At 37.1% G+C, this 24,270-nt stretch overlaps 1 long non-coding RNA gene across 1 annotated transcript; it reads right to left on the bottom strand.

Moving 5' to 3' along the window:
• Window positions 1-19,660: 19,660 nt before the first annotated feature.
• LOC111090170 lies at window positions 19,661-23,834 on the bottom strand. The gene is made up of 3 exons (XR_005371095.1): window positions 23,698-23,834; window positions 20,162-20,332; window positions 19,661-20,071 (listed from the first exon to the last, which is right to left on the bottom strand). It is a non-coding gene; the product is annotated as an uncharacterized LOC111090170 (long non-coding RNA).
• Between the last annotated feature and the right edge of the window lie 436 nt (window positions 23,835-24,270).

Below are 24,270 nucleotides of genomic sequence, written 5' to 3'. Positions count from 1 at the left end.
TAATGTCACATTTGCATGCCTGAAGCATCCTGCAGTGTTTATGGGTAAAGATGTTGAGGCAAGGAACCCAAAGGATACAGCATTCCATTTCCCAATAGTCACTTATTATATGGCAAATTTTAAATGTACTTTAAAACCTGAATGTAACAGGAGACGTGTAAAAAAAAAAAAGTACACAGTAAGGTTTTTGCTCTTTTGTTTTAATTTAGATTGAAAGGGGAGCTTCATGGATCTATGAATACACTAACACGATATGAAAATGTTTAAGTTCGGGATCCCTGGATGGCGCAGCGGTTTGGCGCCTGCCTTTGGCCCAGGGCGCGGTCCTGGAGACCCGGGATCGAGTCCCGCGTCGGGCTCCCGGTGCATGGAGCCTGCTTCTCCCTCTGCCTGTGTCTCTGCCTCTCTCTCTCTCTGTGACTATCACAAATAAATAAATAAATACCTTAAAAAAAAATTTAAAAAAAAAAAAAAAAAAAAGAAAATGTTTAAGTTCAATTTAGACGGAAAAGGTTCTATAACTGTTACCAGACTCTCAGATATGTGACTCTCCCCAAAGTGGTAAGAACCACTTCTTATTTATGTGCCTATAAAACCTTAGTATTTTAAAAAATTATTTTAAGTTCCAGTTTTACTCCATGTGTAAAATAAAATTTTATTGTTCCTCTTAATAATCTGTTTTCAGGGACATCTGGGGGGCTCAGTTGGTTAAGCAACAGAATCTTGGTTTTGACTCAGGTCATGATCTCAGGGTCCTGAGATTGAGTCCCTTCTTCCCTGGCTCAGTACAGAGTCTTCTTGAGATTTTCTCTTTCTCCTTCTCCCTTTCCATTTGCTCCTCCCCCAACCCATGAGCTGTCTTTTGCTCTCATATAAATAAAATATTTTTAAAAATCTATTTGATATTAAACAAAAGTTCAAAATTAATCTATTTCTCATTTTCTCCTTCACTGACCCTCATCTTTCCTTTTGTTTTTTTGTTGTTGTTGTTGTTATTGTTGTTTAAAGTAATCTCTATACCCAACAAGGGGCTTGAACTCATGACCCTGAGATCCAAGAGTGACAAGTTCTACCCACTGAGCCAGCCAGGTGCCCCTTTTATCCTTCCTTTTACACTTAAGTATTAGGGTACCAGGGTGGTTCAGTCCTTCCTTTCCACTTCCCTGGGTGGCTCAGTTAATTGTTGGACTATTGATCTCACTTCAGGTCTTGATTTCAGGGTTGTGAGTTCTAGCCCTGCATTGGGCTTCATGCTGGACATGAGGCCTATTTAAAAATAAAAATTAAAAAAAGAAAAAGAATTAGGGTACCAAGCAACTGTACTCCTAGGAACTTGTACCCAAGAGACATGTATAAGAACTCCATACCAACACTGTTCATAATAGCCAAATACTGGAAACAACCCAAATATCTGTCAATGAAAATGGTGGCATATTCATCCACTGGTATATTTAACAGTTTTATATATGAAAACAACAATTTATATGCAATAACATGAGGAGATACACAATAGTGAGGGAACGAAATCAGGCAGAAAAGAATACATATTGTGAGTTGCCATTTACATACAGTTAAAAAATAGGCAAAACTGTGATGCCTGGGTGGCTCAGCGGGTGGATCATGGTTGAGCATCTGCCTTCAGCTCAGGGTGTCATCCCGGGGTTCTGGGATCAGGTCCCACCTCAGGCTCCCTACATGGAGCCTGCTACTCCCTCTGCCTGTCTCCGCCTCTCTCTCTGTCTCTCATGAATAAACAAATAAAAATCTTTTTAAAAAAATAGGCAAAACTAAGCTCATTTAGGGATGCATACTTGCATGGTTAAAGTATACAGAAAAGCAAAAAGTGATTTCCAAGAAAGTGTGTTGCAGCACTATAGGTGATTTTTATTTTCTCCTTTGTGTTTCTCTGTAACTTTCAAATTTCTTTTTTTAAAAAGATGTTATTTGTTTATTTGAAAGAGAAAGTGAGCAAGAGAGAGAGAGAGAAAACACAAGCAAGGAGGGGCAGAGGGAGAGGAAGAAGGAGACTCCCGCTGATTAGGGGCTACATCCTAGGACCCAGGGATCATGATCTGAGTTTAAGGCAGACGCTTAACTTGAGCCACCCGGGCGGCCTGTAGCTTTCAAATTTCTTAAAATGGACATATATCATCAGTAGGAAAAAAATAGATGATATTTTTAAAAGTTGAAATATAGTTGACATACGTAAGTTTCAGGTGTACAACATACTGAAATTGACAATTATATGCATTATGAAATGCTCAAATGTAGTTACCATCTGTAACCATACAAAGGTATTACAGTATTATTGACTATATTTCCCATGCTGTACTTTTCATCCTTATGATTTATTTTATAAGCTGGAGTTTATACCTCTTAATCGACTTCAACTATTTCACCTGTCCCCACTCCCCTAGTTTGCTAGCAACCACTAGTTTGCTCTCTGTATACAAAGGACAAAGGTAAAATGTCATGATGAAACTGAGCAAAAGAATTATCTTGTGAGCAACACTATATAACTACACCAAAACTGCAATATCAGTTTCTATTTCCCCTATTCTCAGTTTTGTTTCCTTTTTGAAATTCTGAAAAAAAAAATACCCTACCATTTGTTTTCCATTATCTAGAAAATTAATTTTTGTTTTATTCAGTATTATTTTCTATTTTTTTTGGTATATTTTTTAATGGGAGTTAGATTTGCCAACATATAGCATAACACCCAGTGCTCATCCCATCAAGTGCCCCCCTCAGTGCCTATCACCCAGTCACCCCGTCCCCCTGCCCACCTCCCTTTCCACCACCCCTTGTTCATTTCCCAGAGTTAGGAGTCTCTCATGTTCCGTCACCCTCACTGATATTTCCCACTCATTTTCTGTCCTTTCCCCTTTATTCCCTTTCACTATTTTTTATATTCCCCAAATGAATGAGACCATATAATGTTTGTCCTTCTCTGATTGACTTATTTCACTCAGCATAATACCCTCCAGTTCCATCCACGTTGAAGCAAATGGTGGGTATTTGTCATTTCTAATGGCTGAGTAATATTCCATTGTATACATAGACCACATCTTTTTAATCTATTCGTCCTTTGATGGACACTGAGGCTCCTTCCACAGTTTGGCTATTGTGGACATTGCTGCTAGAAACATTGGGGTGTAGGTGTCCTGCTGTTTCATTGCATCTGTATCTTTGGGGTAAATCCCCAGCAGTGCAATTGCTGGGTCTTAGGGTAGCTCTATTTTTAACTCTTTGAGGAACGCCCACATAGTTTCCAGAGTGGCCGCACCAGTTCACATTCCCACCAACAATGTAAGAGGGTCGCCCTTTCTCCACATCCTCTTCAACATTTGTTGTTTCCTGTCTTGTTGATTTTCACCATTCTCACTGGCGTGAGGTGGTATCTCATTGTGGTTTTGATTTGTATTTCCCTGATGGCAAGTGATGCAGAGCATTTTCTCATGTGCTTGTTGGCCATGTCTATGTCTTCCTCTGTGAGATTTCTGTTCATGTCTTTTGTCCATTTCATGATTGGATTGTTTGTTTCTTTGCTGTTGAGTTTAATAAGTTCTTTATAGGGATCCCTGGGTGGCGCAGCAGTTTGGCGCCTGCCTTTGGCCCAGGGCGCGATCCCGGAGACCCGGGATCGAATCCCACATCGGGTTCCCGGTGCATGGAGCCTGCTTCTCCCTCTGCCTGTGTCTCTGCCTCTCTCTCTCTCTCTGTGACTATCATAAATAAATAAAAATTAAAAAAAATAAGTTCTTTATAGATCTTGGATACTAGCCCTTTATCTGATAGGCCATTTGCAAATATCTTCTCCCATTCTGTAGGTTGTCTTTCAGTTTTGTTGACTGTTTCTTTTGCTGTATAGAAGCTTTTTATCTTGATTAAGTTCCAATAATTCATTTTTGCTTTTGTTTCCCTTGCCTTCATGGATGTATCTTGCAAGAAGTTGCTGTGGCAAAGTTCAAAAAGGGTGTTGCCTGTGTTCTCCTCTAGGATTTTGATGGAATCTTGTCTCACATTTAGATCTTTCATCCATTTTGAGTTTATCTTTGTGTATGGTGTAAGAGAATTGTCTAGTTTCATTCTTCTGCATGTGGTTGTCCAGTTTTCCCAGCACCATTTATTGAAGAGACTGTTCTTTTTCCAGTGGATAGTCTTTTCTGCTTTCTCGAATATTAGTTGACCATAGAGTTGAAAGCCCATTTCTGGGTTCTCTATTCTGTTCCATTGATCTATGTGTCTGTTTTTGTGCCAGTACCACACTGTCTTGATCACAGCTTTGTAGTACAACTTGAAATCTGGCATTGTGATTTGGTTTTCTTTTTCAATATTCCCCAGCTCTGGTTTTCTTTTTCAATATTCCCCTGGCTGTTCTGGGTCTTTTCTGATTCCACACAAATCTTAAGATGATCTGTTCCAACTCTCTGAAGAAAGTCCGTGGTATTTTGATAGGGATTGCATTAAATGTGTAAATTGCCCTGGGTAGCATTGACATTTTCACAATATTAATTCTTCTAATCCATGAGCATGGAATATTTCTCCATCTCTTTGTGTCTTCCTCAATTTCTTTCAGAAGTGTTCTGTAGTTTTTAGGGTATAGATCCTTTACCTCTTTGGTTAGGTTTATTCCTAGGTATCTTATGCTTTTGGGTGCAATTGTAAATGGGATTGACTCCTTAATTTCTCTTTTTTCAGTCATATTGTTAGTGTATAGAAATGCCACTGATTTCTGGGCATTGATTTTGTATCCTGCCATACTGCCAAATTGCTGTATGAGTTCTAGCAATCTTGGGGTGGAGTCTTTTGGGTTTTCTATGTACAGTATCATGCCATCTGCAAAGAGGGAGAGCTTGACTTCTTTGCCAATTTGAATGCCTTTTATTTCTTTTTGTTGCCTGATTGCTGAGGTTAGGACTTCTAGTACTATGTTGAATAGCAGTGGTGAGAGTGGACATCCCTGTTGTGTTCCTGATCTTAGGGGAAAGGCTCCCAGTGTTTCCCCATTGAGAATGATATTTGCTATAGGCTTTTTGTAGATGGCTTTTAAGATGCTGAGGAACGTTCCCTCTATCCCTACACTCTGAAGAGTTTTGATCAGGAATGGATGCTGTATTTTGTCAAATGCTTTCTCTGCATCTATTGAGAGGATCATATGGTTGTTTTTTCTCTTATTGATATTATCTATCACGTTGATTGCTTTATGAGTGTTGAACCAACATTACATCCCAGAGATAAATCCAATTTGGTCATGGTGAATAATCTTCTTAATGTACTGTTGGATCCCATTGCCTAGTATCTTGTTGAGATTTTTTGCATCTGTGTTCATCAGGGATATTGGTCTATAATTCTCCTTTTTGGTGGGGTCTTTGGTTTTGGAATTAAGGTGATGCTGGCCTCATAAAATGAGTTTGGAAGTATCCCATCCCTTTATATCTTTTGGAACAGCTTTAGTAGAATAGGTATTGTTTCTTCCTTAAACGTTTGATAGAATTCTCCTGGGAAGCCATCTGGCCCTGGACTTCTGTGTCGTGGGAGGTTTTTGATGACTGCTTCAATTTCCTCCCTGGTTATTGGCCTGTTCAGGCTTTCTATTTCTTTCTGTTCCAGTTTTGGTAGTTTGTGGTTTTCTAGAAATATGTCCATTTCTTCTAGATTGCCTAATTTATTGGTGTATAGCTGCTCATAATATGTTTTTAAAATAATTTGTATATTTCCTTGGTATTGGTTGTGATCTCTCCTTTTTCATTCATGATTTTATTAATTAGAATCTTTTCTCTTTTGTTTTTAATAAGGCTGGCTAATGGTTTATCTATCTTATTAATTCTTTCAAAGAACAATCTTCTGGTTTTATTGATCTGTTCTACAGTTCTTCTGGTCTCTATTTCATTGAATTCTGCTCGAATCTTTATTAACTCTCTTTTTCTGCTTGCTGTAGTTTTATTTGCTGTTCTTTCTCCAGTTCCTTTAGGTGTGAGGTTAGCTTGTGTATTTGAGTTTTTTCCAATTTTTTGAGGGATGCTTGTATTGTGATGTATTTCCCTCTCAGGACTGCTTTAGCTGTATCCCAAAGATTTTGAATGGTTGTATCTTCATTCTCACCAGTTCCCATGAATCTTTTTAATTCTTCTCTAATTTTCTGGTTGACCGGTTCATCTTTTAGCAGGATGCTCTTTAACATCCACGTGTTTGAGTTTCTTCCAAATTTCTTCTTGTTATTGAGTTCAAGTTTCAAAGCATTATGGTCTGAAAATATGCAGGGGGACTATCCCAATCTTTTGGTATTGGTTAAGACCTAATTTGCGACTCAGTATGTGGTATATTCTGGAGAAAATTCCATGTGCACTTGAGAAGAATGTGCATTCGATTGCGTTTGGATGTAAAGTTCTGTAAATATCTGTGAAATATATCTGGTCCGGTGTATCATTTAAAGCTCTTGTTTCTTTGGAGAGTTTGTGCTTAGAAAATCTGTCATTTGCAGAAAGTGCCATGTTGAAGTCTCCCAGTATTAGTGTATTATTATTATCTAAGTATGTTTTTACTTTGGTTATTAATTGATTGATATACTTGGCAGCTCCCACATTAGGTGCATAAATATTCATGATTGTTAGGTCCTCTTGTTGGATAGATCCTTTAAGTATGATATAGTGTCCCTCTTCATCTTTTACTACAGTCTTTGGGATAAACTTTAATTTATCTGATATGAGGATTGCTACCCCTGCTTTCCTTTGAGGACCATTTGAATGGTAAATTGTCCTCCAACCTTTCATTTTCAGAATGTAGGTGTCCTTAGGTCTAAAATGCGTCTCTTGTAGGGCAGCCCAGGTGGCTCAGTGGTTTAGCGCTGCCTTCAGCCTAGGGCGTGATCGTGGGGACCCGGGATCGAGTTCTGCGTCAGGCTCCTGGCATGGAGCCTGCTTCTCCCTCTGCCTGTGTCTCTGTCTCTCTCTCTCTGTCTCTGTCTCTCATGAATAAATAAATAAAATCTTTAAAAATAAAATAAAATGAGTCTCTTGTAGACAGCAAATAGGTGGGTCTTGCTTTTTTATCCAGTCTGAAACCCTGCATCTTTGATGGGATCATTAAGCCCAATCAAGTTCAGAGTTACTATTGAAAGGTATTAATTTAATGTCAGCGTAATACCTATTCGGTCCTTGTTTTTGTGGATTATTTCTTTGGGTGTCCTCTTTCTTTTTTTCTTTTTTAAGATTTAATTATTTATGATAGACAGAGAGAGAGAGAGAGAGGCAGAGACACAGGAGGAGGGAGAAGCAGGCTCCATGCCGGGAGCCCGATGTAGGACTCGATTCCGGGGCTTCAGGATCGTACCCTGGGCCAAAGGCAGGCGCTAAACCGCTGCGCCACCCAGGGATCCCCTGTCCTCTTTATTTTACAGAGTACCCTTAATATTTCTTGCGGAGCTGGTTTGGTGGTCACATATTCTTTCAGTTTCTGCCTATCTTGGAAGCTCTTTATCTCTCCTTCTATTCTGAATGAGAACCTTGCTGGATAGAGTATTCTTGGTTGCAGGTTCTTCTCTTTTAGGACTCTGAATATATCCTGCCAGCCCTTTCTGGCCTGCCAGGTCTCTGTGGAGAGGTCAGCTGTTAATCTAATATTTGTCCCCATATAAGTTAGGGATCTCTTGTCTCTTGCTGCTTTAAGGGTTTTCTCTTTATCTTTGGAATTTGCAAGTTTCACTATTAAATGTCAAGGTGTTGAACAGTTTTTATTGATTTTAGGGGGCCACCTCTCTATCTCCTGGATCTGAATGCCTGTTTCCCTCCCCAAATTAGGGAAGTTCTCAGCTATGATTTGTTCAACTATGCTTTCTGGTCCTCTGTCCCTCTCGGTGCCCTCTGGAACCCCAATTAAATGTAGATTTTTTCCTTCTGAGGCTGCCATTTATTTCCCTTAACCTTTCCTCATGGTCTTTTAATTGTTTTTCTTCTTTTTTCCTCAGCTTTCTTCCTTGCCATCAACTTGTCTTCTATGTCACTCATTCTTTCTTCTACCTCATTAGCCCTCATCGTTAGGACCTCCAGTTTGGATTGCATCTCATTTAATTGATTTTTAATTTCAGCCTGAATAGATCTAAATTCCACAGTCATGAAGTCTCTTGAATCCTTTATGTTTTTTTCCAGAGCCAACAGTAGCTTTATAATTGTGCTTCTGAATTGGCTGTCTGACATCGAATTGTAATCCAAATTCTGTAACTCTGTGGCAGAGAGTACCGTTTCTGATTCTTTCCTTTGTGGTGAGTTCTTCTTTCTAGTCATTTTGCTCAGTGCAGAGTGGCTAAAAATGAGTTGTGCTTGTTAGAAGCGCAAACTCTTCTCTCTGTAGTGTTCCCGCTGTTCTCTCTTTAAATCTCAGGTCAAATTCATAGGTTTTCAGGATGATTTGAAAGTTATCTAGGTAAATTGGTGGGGACAGGTGATACAGGGAGCCTACTCCTCCACCATCTTGCTCCTCAGTATTATTTTCTTAAATATCCTTCATTTTTTATTAACTTCGTGGTTTGGTTATTTTATTTTCATCTTTTTCATATTAAGAAAACATTTTTAAGACTGTGAGTCTGCCTTTGAGGCCATATATTGGCATCATCCTATGAGATTTTATATTTAGCATTTCCATTATTGTTATTTTCTAAAGAATTTATATTTACATTTTTAATTTCCTCTTTATGTCAAGAGTTACTTTGGAAAAGCCTTTTTAATTTCCAAGTGATTTAGGTGTTGCTTTTTTTCAGTTCTTATTTTCCAGTTTAATTACAATATAATCAGAAAATGTTATCTGTGCAATTTTGCTTTGGGGAACTTACTGGAGTTTTAATATGTAGCCTAAAATGTGTTGATATTTATAAAATTCCCAGTGCTGTTTTCTACAGTGTATAAAGTTTAGCATACACACATTATATCTATCTTACTACTCACATTATTCAGACTGTTCAAATTTTTATTTTTTTCTACTTAATGTTTTGCCTTTTGATCTTTCCAAGAAATCAGAGAAACATGCACTCAGAGAAATGTGTTTTTATCAATTTCTCCTCAAATTTATGACTGCTTTCTCCTCATATATGTAGAGCTGTATCATAAAGCCTTATGAAGGGGGCAGCCTGGGTGGCTCTGCGGTTTAGTGTCCTCTTCAGCCCAGAGCATGATCCTGGAGACCCCGGATCGAGTCCCATATAGGGCTCCCTGCATGGAGCCTGCCTCTCCCTCTGCCTGTGTCTCTGGCATTGGTGTCTCTGCCTCTCTCTCTCTCTCTCTCTGTGTATATCATGAATAAATAAATAAAATATTTTTAAAAAGCTTTATGAGGATTATATTTTTGTGTATCTTTTATCAATGTAAGACAAATCTTTTTATAACTTTTTTGTTTTAAATTTTATCTATTTGAGAGGGAGCGTGCAAGAGAAAGACAGAACAGGGGGGAGGAGCTGGGTGGAAGGGGCAGAGGGAGGAGCAGACACCCTGCTGAGCCCAGATCAGGGCTTGATCCCATGACCCTGGGATCATGACCTGATCCAAGGGCAGATGCATAACTGAATGAGCCACCCCGGTGCCCCTTTCCTAAAAGCTTTTATTTTAATTCCAGTTAGCTTACAGTGTTATATTAGTTTCAGGTATACAATATATTGGTTCAACACTCCATACAGCACCTGGTGCTCATCACAAGTGCACTCCTTAATCCTCATCACGTGGGACGCATGGGTGGCTCAGCGGTTGAGCATCTGCCTTTGGCCCAGGGCATGATCCTGGAATCCCAGGATCGAGTCCCATATTGGGATCCCTGCATGGAGTCTGCTTCTCCCTCTGCCTCTCTCCCTCTCTCTCTCTCTCTCTGTGTCTCTCATAAATAAATAAATAAAACCTTAAAAAAAAATCCTCATCACCTATCTCACCCATCCCCTGACCCTCTTTATCAGATTTAATGTTTTTTTTTTTCCTTCCTTTGACTTCTACTTTAATTGGTCCTATTATAGCTACCCTTCTTCCTTTTTTTTTTTTTTTTAGTTTTTACTTACTTATTTATTCATGAGAGACACAGAGAGAGGCAGAGACATAGGCAGAGGGAGAAGCAGGCTCCCCCATAGGCCTGATGTGGGACTCGATCCCAGACCCCGGGATCATGACCTGAGCCAAAGGCAGATGCTCAACTGCTGAGCCACCCAGACATACCTAAATATTAGTAAAGAAAACTTAATTTTGCCTGGTAATTGATGGACCCTTTTGCCTGCAAACCAGCTTACCTGCAATTAACAGTTTTTTTTATAACTGCATTAATTATAGCATATATAACATAACGTTTGTTCTTGCTTCTTCAGGAAACCAGATATGTTTCCTGAAACATATGTTTTTGTTTTTTCATTTTTGTTAGCTTCCTGTTTATCAGGAATATGTTCCTGATATGTTTTTGTTCTTTTTCATTTTTGTTAGCTTCCTGTTTATCATTTTTCTTTTCTTTTTTTTCTTCTATCTGTGAGATCTTCTCTAATTTGTTCTGTTTTTATTTTATTTGGAATTTCCTATTTTGAAAAAACATTTCCAAAACTCAGAAAATCTCATGAAAAGTACAATGAACTTATATGTATTTTCATCTGGATTCATCAGTTTTTAAAAATGATTATTTATTTATTTATTCTTTTGACAGAGAGAGAAAGCACAAGCAGGGTGAGTGGCAGGCAGAGGGAGAGGGAGAAGCAGGCTCCAAGCGGGGAGCCTGAGGCTGGACTTGACCCCAAGATCCTTGGATCATGAGCTGAGCCAAAGGCAGATGCTTAACTAACTGAGACACCCATGTGCCTCTTGGATTAGCAAATTATTAATATTTTTATAGATTTGCTTTATCAGGATATCTTTCTATGAATACATTATTATCCTCTTACTCAATATATATGTGTTATTTTTACTACTGCTGAAATGCATGAGAGTAATTACATATATCATTTTTCTTTACCTTTCATCTTCTACCTCCCCAAAGTGAGGACTTTTTTGTACATAACCCATTGTACGATGATTAAATTCAGGGAATTAAAAAAATAAATTCAGAGAATTTAGCATTGTTACAATACTATTTTAAAATATAGTCCATATTCAAAGTTCATCATTTATTTCAGTAATGCTTAAATTTTTTTTCTAATACAGGAGCCAATCAGTAAGCACACATTACATTTAGTTATTAGGTCTCTTTAGTTTCCTTCAACCTAGAATGCTTTCTCAGCTTTGCTTTGTATTTTGTGACTTTGACAGTTTTGAGGAGTATAGGCCAATTGTTTTGTAGTATCTCTCAATTTGGGTTTGTTGTAATTAGAATCAGGTTATTTAGTTTTGGCAAGAATACCACATACATGATGCTGATCCTTCTCTCTCTCTCTCTCTCTCTCTCTCTCTCTCTTTTTTTTCTAGATTTTATTTATTTATTCATGAGAGACAGAGAGAGAGAGAGAGAGAGAGAGAGAGAGTGGCAGAGACACAGCCAGAGGAAGATGCAGGCTCCATGCAGGGAGTCTGATGTGGGACTCAATCCTGGAGTCGAAGGCAGGTGCTAAACCGCTGAGCCATGCAGGCATCCCATGATCCTTCTCAATCACATCAGGAAGAACATTATGTCTGTTTGTCCTATTACTGGTGATTTTAACTTTGATCCCTCATTTAAAGTGGTGTCCATCAGATTTCTCCACTGTAACATTACTTTTTTCCTTTATAGTGAATATGACATTTGAGACTGTATATACCTTGAGACTGTATATAGTTCCTGTTTATCATCAAACTTGTCCCTAATAATTTTGGTATCCACTGATTTTTTTTTGTCTGAATCAATTTTCACCGTGATGATCACAAAACAATGACTTTTCTAACTCTGCCATTCATTGTACTTGGCACCTAATTCAGTTTCTGTTTCTACCTCCTTTTTAATCACAGTCTACTGATTTATAATCTCATCATTCATCCCTCGGCTTATCTATATTTTCTGAGTTTTCCAAGTACAAAGATGTTTTCTAAAATTATGTTTCTTCTATTAGTTTTTCTTTCTTCCTTTTTTTAAAAAAATTATTTTATTTTAAAGTAGTCTCTACATCCAACATGGGGCTCAAGCTCTCAACCCCAAGATCAAAGGTCACACACACTACCAACGGAGCCAGCCAGGCATCCCTTAGTTTTTTTCAAATATATGCACTTCCTTTGAAAATAAAATGTTACTTTTTCCTCCTTTTATACTGCAGGATCTTTCCTTAGGCTCAAGTAGGAATACTCAGCTATTTCATTTATAGAATTTTCCCTTCCTTCTATCCATTGATTGATGTCTGCTTATTTGGACTAAAATCTGTAATTCCCATATCCTCTCAAACACTATGCTTTTAAGCCCATTCCGGTTTCTTTTGTTAACTACTGTGTGCTTGTGTTTCACACATAGTAAATGCTTCATAAATATTTATCCAATGAATGACTGGCTTCAATGTATGCATTTGTATTCTTCAGGATTGCTTTTACACCCAGAAAAGGTTACTCCAGGATTCCTTGCTTTTGTAAAATTAATGTGCTATTTATTAAAGTTATAGATTTAAAGCTTGGTTCTTCCTAAAGCTTTTAAATCCACCTTATAAATCTTACTATTTGATTTATAAATGTATTAAAGTATACATTTGTAGTAATACTCTAAAAACCTTTTGCAGGGCACCTGGGTGGCTCAGTCAGTTAAGTGACTGACTTGATTTTGGCTCAGGTCATGATCTCAGGTTCCTGAGACTGACTCCTGCCTTAGGCTCCCTGCTGGGTGTGGAGCCTGCTAAGATTCTCTCCCTCTCTCTCTCTTTCCCTTCGCTTCTCCCTCTCTGAAAAAAAAAGGGGGGGGGGGCATTTGCTAAATATTTGGTCCCATTTATAAACTTAGATAATTGAATTCATTTTTTTGAATTGCATTTGGAAATTTAATATATTTAAATTTAATCAATGATTCTTTGATACATATGAGTTGTCCAACTGACAAATTTCCCCAAGTATTAAATAATTTTTATGATGCTAAAAAGTTACACATAAATATGGTGTTTCTTGATATCTTTAAAGTGTTCCAATATTGTAAGCTTAAGATAGGCTTAAAATTATAGTGTAAATAGATTATTTAGCTATACAATTTCAACTAGATTCCTAAGATTACTCAGACATATTAAAATGCCAAAATTTTCTTAAATATTTTTAGACTTAATTCTAAATCGTTTGGTTTTGAGAGATGTTTCCCTGGAAAGGAAACAATAATATAAGTATTTTCTATGTAATCTTTATCTGAAATTAAAATTTAATTGTGCATCCGTTTTTATGTCAACTCTACCCCTAACTCTGCTCCAAGGTAAAAATTAGAGAATGTCTGTATAATTTTGTCAGATGAGGTCTCAAACAGGAGTCATACCAGTTAATAAACCAAAACGGACTATAAATAGTGTTTCCTCGGGCAGCCTGGGTGGCTCAGCGGTTTAGCACCGCCTTCAGCCTAGAGCATGATCCTGGAGTCCCAGGATCGAGTCCCACATTGGTGCACCCTGCATGGAGCCTGCTTCTCCCTCTGCTTCTCTCTCTCTCTCTCTCTCTCTCTCTGTATCTCATGAATAAATAAATAAGATCTTTAAAAATAAATAAATAGTATTTTCTTTGTAGTCTAATAATAGTACTTATGCCTACCAATATTATAGCACTTAACACTGATTGCAGTCACTTATTTTCTTATGAGTCTCCCTCAATTTTCTGTGAGCCATTTGAGGGAAAGCACTGCTTTTTCCCCATGTCTGTATCCCTGAAAACCAACACAATGAACACTTGAATAACTGAATTCCAGTTTCAATGAACTTGGGCAAATTGTCGTTCCATCCAGTAGAGGGCAGCTGTGCACACAGTACTGTACAGAGCAACCCCTACATCAAGACTGAGTAAACCAGCCTTCTGAATTTGAAAAATTCTATTCCTTCCACTCTCTGATTATAGCAGGGAGGGCCACTCCCCTACTCCCACCCCACCCCACCTCGGGCCCATGCCAATAGACACAGAATCAAGATCAGTTATTTTGAACAATTTTTCTTGTTTTATTGGAAAATCTCAATCAAAATCTTCTTTAGAAATGCAGAATTCTCTTACTAGAAAACACTTGAAAAAAAAATCCATATGGGCAATCTTTAAAAAAACAAAACAAAACAATAATACTTTGATATATTGATATATTTATACAGAATTCTAGAAATTCTAGGTGTTGTCATCACCCTTTAATATATTACATTAACTTGACCTTTAGAGAAATTATTTCCATATGACTTTTTGGCTCATATCATACACTAAGCTGCCTTAGAGGAAAAAAATAGAGGTAATCATGTTCATAAAGGGCATTCTATTTCTAGTATAGCTTTGTGTAGTGTGCAGGACTGGAGAAAGGATGATTTCTCTTGTTTTTTTTTTTTTTTTTCCAAAAGAAAAGATGTACCCACTGAGATGCACTGATCTTAGACAGTAGAAAATGGACTATCCTGGACAGATTGGAACTGTGTAAAGTTCTGTGTAAAACAAAAGTGAATAGTTAACATGTTATTTCATTCACTCTCACAGCTGTTCTATGAAATATGCAGAGGTAGGTTTATCAGGAAGCTAAAGAAATATGATTCAGGATCCTCATTTGTATGACCCCTCCCAAGATCCTGAAAGGGGTTGCAACAGTGTCTTTGCATGGCTGTATGTTTTGGTTAAAATTTACAGGAAACCTTTTATTTTTATTTTTATTTTAAAGATTTATGTATTTGAGAGAGAGTGTACAAGTGGGGGCAGGAACAGAGGGAGAGAGTCGCAAGTAGACTCCACGCTGAGTGTGCTGCCAATGTGGGGCTCTATCTCACAACCCTGAGATCATAATCTGAGCAGAAATCAAGAGCCCAATGCTTAACCAACTGAGCCACACATGCCCCCAAAAGATCTTTTAATGGCAGTTGGTTAAGATCAAGAATTAAACTTCATTTCCCCTCTTCCACTTCCCTCTTCCTTTGGGGGTAGTGTTAAAGGGCTGTGGGTAATTTTAGGATGTGATTGTGGGGATCTAAAATTAGGGATACATTTAATTTAATTTGAGTTTATATCATATATTTTTGTATCTCACAGCCACTTCTGTGTCTAGCATATACGATGAGAAGTTGCATCATGATTTAAATGTGTACAAAAGCACCAATATTTATCAGAATTCCTCTGTCTGTGGGACACAAATCTGTAATAGAGCTTCCAACAGCAAGTATATATGTAGGAATTCTTATGTTTTAATATCCCAACTAACAGTAGTAAAATAAAAAATCATCTAACCAAGCTGGAAGACTAAATTGTTTTCCTATTCTCACCACTGAAAATGGTACTACAACATTTACATCACACAAAGAGGTATTCAGAGAAAATGAAGATTAAATGCAGAGAGAAAATATATTAGAGGAGTGTCAGGTAGTTAATAAAATATATTATTTTCCTGGGTTTTGTGATGTTGTGATGTTTGTCAACTGCTTAAATCTGTACTTTGTTATGGTGTCTTTTCTTATTCATATCCAATTTTGTGTTCATAATTTTTTATTCTTTTCCTTAAACTCGGGCCCTCAAAACTGTATAAGATTCAGGACCCCAAATCCTGGCTTCTATTCTGGAAATAGCAAAATAGAGCCTCAGGAGATTAACAACTTCAAGTCACAAAATTTGTAGGGTTCAAACTCAGACCTGTAATCCCAAGGTCAGTTTGAAGATCAGTCTTGTCTTACCTCTTCTAATCAGTTCGGGTTTGTTATAAGCAATGTATATATCTGAAGAACATTTGCATGCTCACATTTTGAGATTTCATCTTAAATTCGTGTCCAATAAGTTTAAAGTTAAATTTCTTTGTCAATAAAATGGAAATAACAAGTGTTGATAAGGATGTAGAGAATTAAACCCTCATGCATTGCTGGTGGGAATGTAAAATGGTGCATGTGCTAAGGAAAATGGTCTGGAAATTCCTTAAAAAGTTAAATACAGATTCACCATTTGGTCCAGCATTAACACTGCTAAGTATATAAACAAGAGAAGGGACAACATACATCTACACAAGTGTACACAAATGTTCATACCAGCATTGTTCCTAATAGCCAAAAAGCAGAAACTCAGATATCCGTCAACTAATAAATACTAAACAAAACGTAATATGTCCCTACAATACGATATTCTTCAGGCATTGAAAGAAGTGAAGTTCTGATTCATGCTACAACATGGATGTCTGCAAAACATCACACTAGATGAAAGAAGCCATGCATAGAAGGTCACATACTATATAATCCTATTTTTATGAAATATCCAGAATAGGCAAATGCATAGAACGGAAAGTGGATTAGTGGTTGCCAGGAGACTCTGGGGGATGGTGAGTCATTGTTACCAGATATGGGTGTCTTTTGGGGGTGATGACAAATATTCTGGAATTACATATTGGGGCTAATTGCACAAGGTAGTGAATATACTGAAGACCACTGCAGTGTACTGTTTAAAAGGGTGCATTTTATTGTATGTGAACTGTATTGATTTAAAAAATAGAAAGGAGAAGTTAAATTTATAGCTAAATTTCTTATTCTGAGGCATGTATCCTTTTACCTACAAAACCTTGATAAAGTAATACAAGAGATTTATTAAAATTTTAGCACAGGATTTCTTTTTCTACAGGGTTGTTTTTGGCAAGAAGCCTACTTTCATGGGTGATTTTTCTTATCCAGAATTCTGAGAATTTACTTGGCACCCAGTAAACATTATGTTGTGTTGATTCTCTAATTCCTAGTCTAACCTATAGGTCACTGGAAATGTTTAAGACTTTATATCTACAAAGGAAGAGACTAGAGAAATAACAATAAGTCTAAGAGAAGGTAACACATACACTCAGTGGTGGATCCTCTGGTTGGCTCCCCTGAAAGCGTTGCCTAGCTCAGCTGTGCTGCAAACTCTTCAAGGTAAAGGTAAAACAGGTGATCTCACACTGAAATTATTCAGAAAACAAGTCGCTCACAAAATACCACAGGTATATTTTCTCAGGAGTTATTTCTGATTCTCTCCTAAAGTGCATTTCAGTTTGGAGTGCTTGGGTGGTGCATGCAGTTGGTTGAGTATCCAACTCTTGGTTTTAGCTCTGGTTGGATCTTGGTGTGAGATCCAGCCTTCTGTTGGGCTCTAAGCGCTTGAAGTCAGCTTCAGATTCTCTCTCTCTCTCTCTCTCTCTGCCCCTCCCACTCATGCCCTCTCTCTCTCTTAAATAAATCTTAAAACAAACAAATAAATAAATAAATAAAATGCAATTCAGTTTGACCAGCTCCAGTTTCTCTCACCTGGAGATTTTGGATTTTTACCCTTAAACTCAGAATAACATATTCAGATAATTCAGATTTTATTTAATCCCAGTCTTTATTCAATGAGTACAAAATGGTGTGCCTCAACCTTTTATCTCCTCAGAATTTTTTTAGTAATAGTAATAATGTCTGCTATGAAATGTACACATGTATGTGAATATATATCATATATTCAAATAACATATCAGAGGTCAAACTCTGTAATCCCATACCACAAATATCATTGTTAAGACAGTATAGATAGGGCCATGTTCATCCCTACATCTGTATTAGTGGTTCTCTATCGAGGGCAATTTTGCCTTCTAGGGGACATGCGGCAGCTCACTCTGAACTTGGGAGTTCTTCCTAGAAACCACTGGTGAAAGTGATGCTCAGCTGGATTTAGGCCTCTATATTGGGTTTCAGGTTTCTTAGTTTACAGTTTTCCCATAGGGCAAAGAACTTTCTTTTTAAAAAAGATTTTAAGTAATCTCTATACTCAAGGTGAGGCTCGAGTTCACAACCTGTAGAGCAAGAGTCACATGCTCCACTGACTGAGCCAGCCAGGGACCCCAAGAACTTCTTTTTATGTATTTTTCTATCACTTCAATGCGAGTTTGGCAGGTGTGAGATAAACACATTTGCTCAGGCCACCGAATTAATATGCAAATTTTAAATTTCAAAACATATTGTCAAAATCAATCTTCCAAAATAAAATTTGTACCAGTTTACACTTCTATCAGTAGTTGACAAGAGTGCCAGTTTCCCATTCCCATGCCAGCGCTGGGCTAAATCTCTCTTCAAATTTTTCTTAGCTTCATTGATTCAAAATATTTTTCTTTTGATTTGTGTTTCTCTGATTTTCAGTGAATTTATTATCTTATGTGTCGTGGGAGGTTTTTGATGACTACTTCAATTTCCTCCCTGGTTATTGGCCTGTTCAGGCTTTCTATTTCTTCCTGTTCCAGTTTTGGTAGTTTGTGGTTTTCTAGAAATGTGTTCATTTCTTCTAGATTGCCTAATTCATTGGCGTATAGCTGCTCATAATGTTTTTAAAATAATTTGTATATTTCCTTGGTATTGGTTGTGATCTCTCCTTTTTCATTCATGATTTTATTAATTAGAATAAAGTCTGTGTAATACCATCTTAGCTTCTGTTTCTGCAAATTTTGTTAAATCTCCATTCATTGTTTTACTGAAATGTTTGATGATTTTTTTTTATCAATTTGAAAGATGTACTAATGCTAGATGCATTAATTACATTTCTGCTATGTATTTTCTGCGTGTATTTTTCCCAGTTTGTCATTTATATTTTATTATTATTTATGGTCTATTTTGCTCTGGAAGTTTAAAAATAAGTTTTGTAGTTAGACCTGTAAATATTTTCCTTCATGGTTTCTGATTTTAGTGTGGTTCTTAAAACATTCTTTTGTTTTACTTTCTTTTTTTTGTTTGTGTATTTTTTAAAGTAATCTCTATGCCCAATGTGGGGCTTGAACTCTTGACCTTGAGATGAAGAGTCACATGCTCTATTGACTGAGCCAGCCAGGTGCCGCCCTCTCTCTTTTTTGTTTCTAGAGGTAAATGCATAATCTATCAATGTTTTTTCCTTATTAATATAAATATTAAGCAGCATTGAATTTTCCCTGAATAGGATTTTTAACTATATTGTGACATAGTTGCTATACTCTAAATAGTTGGTAATTTCAAAGTTTTTTCAATTTTATTATATAATTTCAATTTTATTTTATTTTTTTTATATTTTATTTATTTATTCATAGAGATGCAGAGAGAGAGAGAGAGGCAGAGACACAGGCAGAGGGAGAAGCAGGCTCCATGCAGGGAGCTGGATGTGGGACTCCATCCCGGGACTCCAGGATCACGCCCTGGGCTGCAGGCGGCGCTAAACCGCTGCGCCACCGGGGCTGCCCTAATTTCAATTTTAATTTCTTCTTTACCTAAGAGTTATTTAGAGGTGTCATTTAACATTTCCAGGCAATTGATTTTTTGAAAAGTTTCCTTTTCATTGATAGCTTCTATTTTTCAGTATTATTTTGGTCAGCAATTTCTGCTTTGTAGAATTTATTATTTATGACAATATAATCCCTTAATCTCTGTGCAATTTCATTTATTCTGAAATACTCATCTTTAACCAGCCTCATGAGATCACTCACACCATCATCATCTCTCTTTACAGAGTGAGTCTTTCCCAGTTTCACCTAAACTATTATAATTTGATCCTTACTGGCTTCTCTCAATTCAGAATGACACTTCCTTTATACATTTCTAGAAACATGTGACATTTTCTGAGGTATGAAGAAAATGGTCTTTTTTGCATTTGAAGAGTTTTATTATAGTCCAGATCACAGGTAGATGGGAGATTATGGAGACTCTGACCTAGACCTACAAGGTGGAATGGGCCTTGCAATAGCAGCTACAGAATGTCCTGGAAGGTGGGGAGGGAGTCCAGGTCAACAGACAGAATAAAATTTTTGAGAGATCTGGAAAATCAACAATATTGATCTCAAGGTAGTCCAAAAGTAAGATAGGGAGTGCTTAAGAGGCTTGTGGAATAAATAAAGGTGAATTCTGGAGGCAATGAAAATCGGAGATGCAAATAGATAGGTAAAGGGGTGCCTGGCTGGCTCAGTTGTTAGAACATGCAAATCTTGATCTTGAAGCTGTGAGTTTGAGCCCCACGTTGAGCATAGAACCTACCTGAAAAAAAAAAAAAAAGGTAGAGAGATCAACCACTGGAATTGACAACTGAGAAGAAATCAGATCTCCGATCCTAAAAAGATTGCTAACCTGGAAAGGTGACCAAGATTAGAATTAAGGAATGTGGAACAAGATGGAAGAATGCTGGTCATGATAATTCAGGTAAAATGTCAGAAGTATGGAAGAATAGATGTGATGGTATCAAGTCCAATATTTTCGGTTTAGAATTCCTTCAGTGCCTTCCAAAGATTAGAACTGACCCTAGTGATAAAGTATTCCCTGGTTTAGATAGGGGGTTGGTGGCAGAAAGGAGATATTAGGCATAATTTGACATAACACATGGAAAATCCAATTATTCCATTAGAAGTCTCCTTCTGTAAATGATGCTATACAGTGGAACATTTTTTCAAGTTTTACTGAAACATGATTGACATACAGCACTGTATGAGTTTAAGATGTACAGTATAATGATTGACTTACTGTGAAATGATTACCACAAGAAGTTTAGTAAATATCCATCATCATATAGATACAAAAAAAAAAAAAGAAAAAAAATTTTTTCCCCTTGTGAAGTCTTCAGGTTTACTCTCTCAGCCTTCAAATATACCACATGGCAGTGTTAACTGTAGTGAACATATTGTACATGACATCCTCATTACTAATTTATCTTATATATGGAAATTTATACCTTTTGAATAACTTCGTCCAGTTCTTCCACTCTTTACCCCTGTCTCTGGTATATTTGATTTTTTTCTATGAGGCTTTTTTGTCTGTTTTTGTTTTTGCTTTTTTTTTTTTTTTTTTTTTTTGGTACTCACATTGAAGAATGTTTGTATTAGCCAGGAAATAAAGAGAATAATATAATTCTGTGTATCCATTATCTAGATTCAACAATTATCAACATTCTGCAATTTTCATTTCATCTCTCTCTTTTGTTCATGATATATTTGAGGAGTCAAATGCACAAATACACAAAGTATCATCCAATTTTTATTTTAAAAGTAACACACACAGGGATCCCTGGGTGGCGCAGCGGTTTGGCGCCTGCCTTTGGCCCAGGGCGCGATCCTGGAGACCCGGGATCGAATCCCACATCGGGCTCCCGGTGCATGGAGCCTGCTTCTCCCTCTGCCTGTGTCTCTGCCTCTCTCTCTCTCTCTCTGTGACTATCATAAATAAATAAAAATTGAAAAAAAAAAAAAAAGTAACACACACAGAAAGAGAAGGAGAGTGTGTGCATGCCTCTGTGTGTGTGTATTTAGTAAGAGATCTAGAAAAAAACACATCTGTGATTACGTGATTATTTCTAGTGTGGGGAGTGAGATAGGTAAGAATAAGGTAAGTAGATTTTATTTTTTTTAAATTATTTTAGAGAGAGAGAGAATGAACTGGAGGTGGGTAGGGGAGAAGGGGCAAAAGGAGGAGAGAAAGAATCCCAAGCAGGCCCCACACCCACCTCAGTCTCAGGCTCAATCTCGCAACCCTGAGATCATGACCAGAGCCAAAATCAAGAGTCAGATGGCCAACTGGCTGAGCCACACAGGTACCCTAGGGAGATAAGATTTTAATTTTTTACTCTATACTCCTGGGTTGGTTTAAAAAATAAAGATAAAAACAATATCATGTATTGCTTTTACAACTAAAATAAGTGAAAAAAATAAAGGAAAGCATTTTACATACAGGGCTTAATAAAATCAACCAACATTATTACCACCATTAACTACAGTGTTTTTTTTTTTATAATAAATTTATTTTTTATTGGTGTTCAATTTGCCAACATACAACTTCGGTGTTCAAGGGAGATATTTAGTTGCACATTTATCTATGGCCTTTGTAATATTTTCCATTTTTACTGTATCAGATATCAGCATGTTGAACCAATTTTAATATATATGACTGCCAAGGTAACAATATGTAGAAAACTTGCAGTATTTCCAGAAAAGAAAAAACTAAGCTACCCGGTGACAGCAAAGGCCTGAACAAAATCATGAGGAAGGCAGGGAGCTGTTAATAATCGATTTGATCAGTGCAGAGTGAGTTGTCACAAGATGAAGACTGGCCAAATCCTCTGTGTTCCATTTACATCAAATGGGAGGTGAATGCAGGTATTGCATGCTCTCTGGAGACTGATAAACCCATTACTCACACAATAAACATTGTATTGCAGTGGCAAAGCTGCTACCCTGACAGACACTAGTTCTTTGTTTCTCTTCTGTGAACACACAAGATAACTTTCAAAAAAGCAGTGAATTAGTGCATAATATTGAGAAAAACTTGAATAAGTGCCTGTTACGGACTGAATTGTGTCCTTCCAAAATTCAGATGAAGCCCTAACCTCTAATGTGGCTGTACTGGAGGTAGAGCCTCTAAAGAGGTAGTAAAAGTTAAATGAGGTCGGAAGGGTGGGCTGCTAATTTGATAGGACTGGTGTCCTTTTAAGAAAGGGAAGAAAAAAAAAAAGAAAAGAAAAAGAAAGGGAAGAGACTCCAGAGATTTCCGTCTCTGTATGTGTGAAAGCACAAAGGAAAGGCCACGTAAGGACACAGAGACAAGGCATCTATCCACAAGCCAGGAAGAGAGGCCTCAGCAGAAACCAATCTTGCCATTACCTTGACCTAGGACTTCTAATCCCCAGAACTGTGAAAAAATAAAATTCTGTTGTTTAAGCCATTCAGACTATGATACTCTGTTATGGCAGCCCTGGCAGGCTTAATACAGTGCCCTAGTATCTTTCTTGAAGATTCTTTCATTTAACCAAGATCGCCTCTTGTCTTTTTTCAAAGGATTCAAACTTCCAGTTTCATCTCTATCTATTGTCCTCAATCTTGTTTTCTCTCAACCATTTCTTATCATTTTTGTGTTGCTCAGATTTTATTAAAATAGAGTCTTGTGCTCTTTAGATAAGAAACTGAGGAAAATGTACGTAATACAATGTGATTTTTGTTTTTTGAAATGACTGGTTAAGAAAAATATACCTCATAAGTCTGGTTTAGAATTAAATTGCCAAAATACCTTAATTTCCATACACATTTTATTATCTTCTTTATACCCTGCATATTAACTTTATTCATCTGAATCCATTTGAAAAATGGTGACCCTCCCCATCAGGCTATCAGGATTACTGTTTCTAGTCAAGTAGAATTGTCAAACTATTATTTTTTTGTGAACGTCAGAAGTAAAGAATTCTCTCTTATCATAATGACAACAGCAGCAACAACAAAATGGCAATTACATGAACTAAAAGATATGTTATTACTATTGTGGTAAACATCTCTTACTCTATACATGTATCAAGTCCTTAGTACACTTTATTTTATTTTTTCTTAGTACACTTTAAACTTACACAGTGTGGTATGTCAATTGTAGCTCAATAAAGTTAGGAATTTTTTTTTAAAAGAATTAATTCCACCTTAAGTATTATTGTTTTCAATACTTGTCAGGATCCCTGATTTAGCTTGATTTAGTTAATTTGAACTGTGCACATACTAGTCCTCAAAATTCTTATAGGTGAGTGATGAACCCAAGCTAGCAGAAAAAAGATCCAAAAGAATATGACTCTTCATAATAAATAAATGCTATAGACTATTTTCATGTAATTAGTTCTTAATCATAACTGGCTGTAAGACCTTTGGCACTTAGCTTCTTGTTTTTTGTCTGTAAAGAGAAGGTATTCACTGCTATTGTTTGTGTTTTTTCCTGAGATTCATGGTTCAGAGAAAAGTTTGAGAGGCACCGGACAAGATGATCTGTAAGATTCCTTCAAGTTCTAACATTCTTTCAATCATATGTCATAATTCACAGTCCCAGCTGCATGGCATGCTGGGACATTCAGACAAGCCGGATCAGGGACCTAGGAGCAGAAAGGGGCAGTGCTGTGGAGAAACCCCAGGGGCATTAGCTCAGCCTGAGGAAAAGATGTGCAATCAAACCAGCAAATTCATGGGGATGTGGCTAACTCCAGGTGACTCTAAGGCAGCATATTCTTCAAAGGGAAAACTTGATTCTGATAGCAATGGTCATAATGCTGTGCGGGTGGGTTTCCAGAATCTTAAGACTCAGAGTAGAGTCATTGTGGGGAATACCAAGAATTCTGGAGCAAAGACAGTGGAATAAACTCAGTGAAGGAAATCTGGATTATGGTTTACCAAGCTGGGATTTAGGACCAACCTTTACTTTCAGTAAGGAAATTGCTTGGGGGC

This window comes from Canis lupus, chromosome 16 (genome assembly GCF_011100685.1).
Source record: "Canis lupus familiaris isolate Mischka breed German Shepherd chromosome 16, alternate assembly UU_Cfam_GSD_1.0, whole genome shotgun sequence".
NCBI classification, from domain to species: Eukaryota; Metazoa; Chordata; class Mammalia; order Carnivora; family Canidae; genus Canis; species Canis lupus.
Note: the sequence above shows the minus strand (reverse complement) of the source record. Positions and strands in the feature narration are given on the sequence as shown.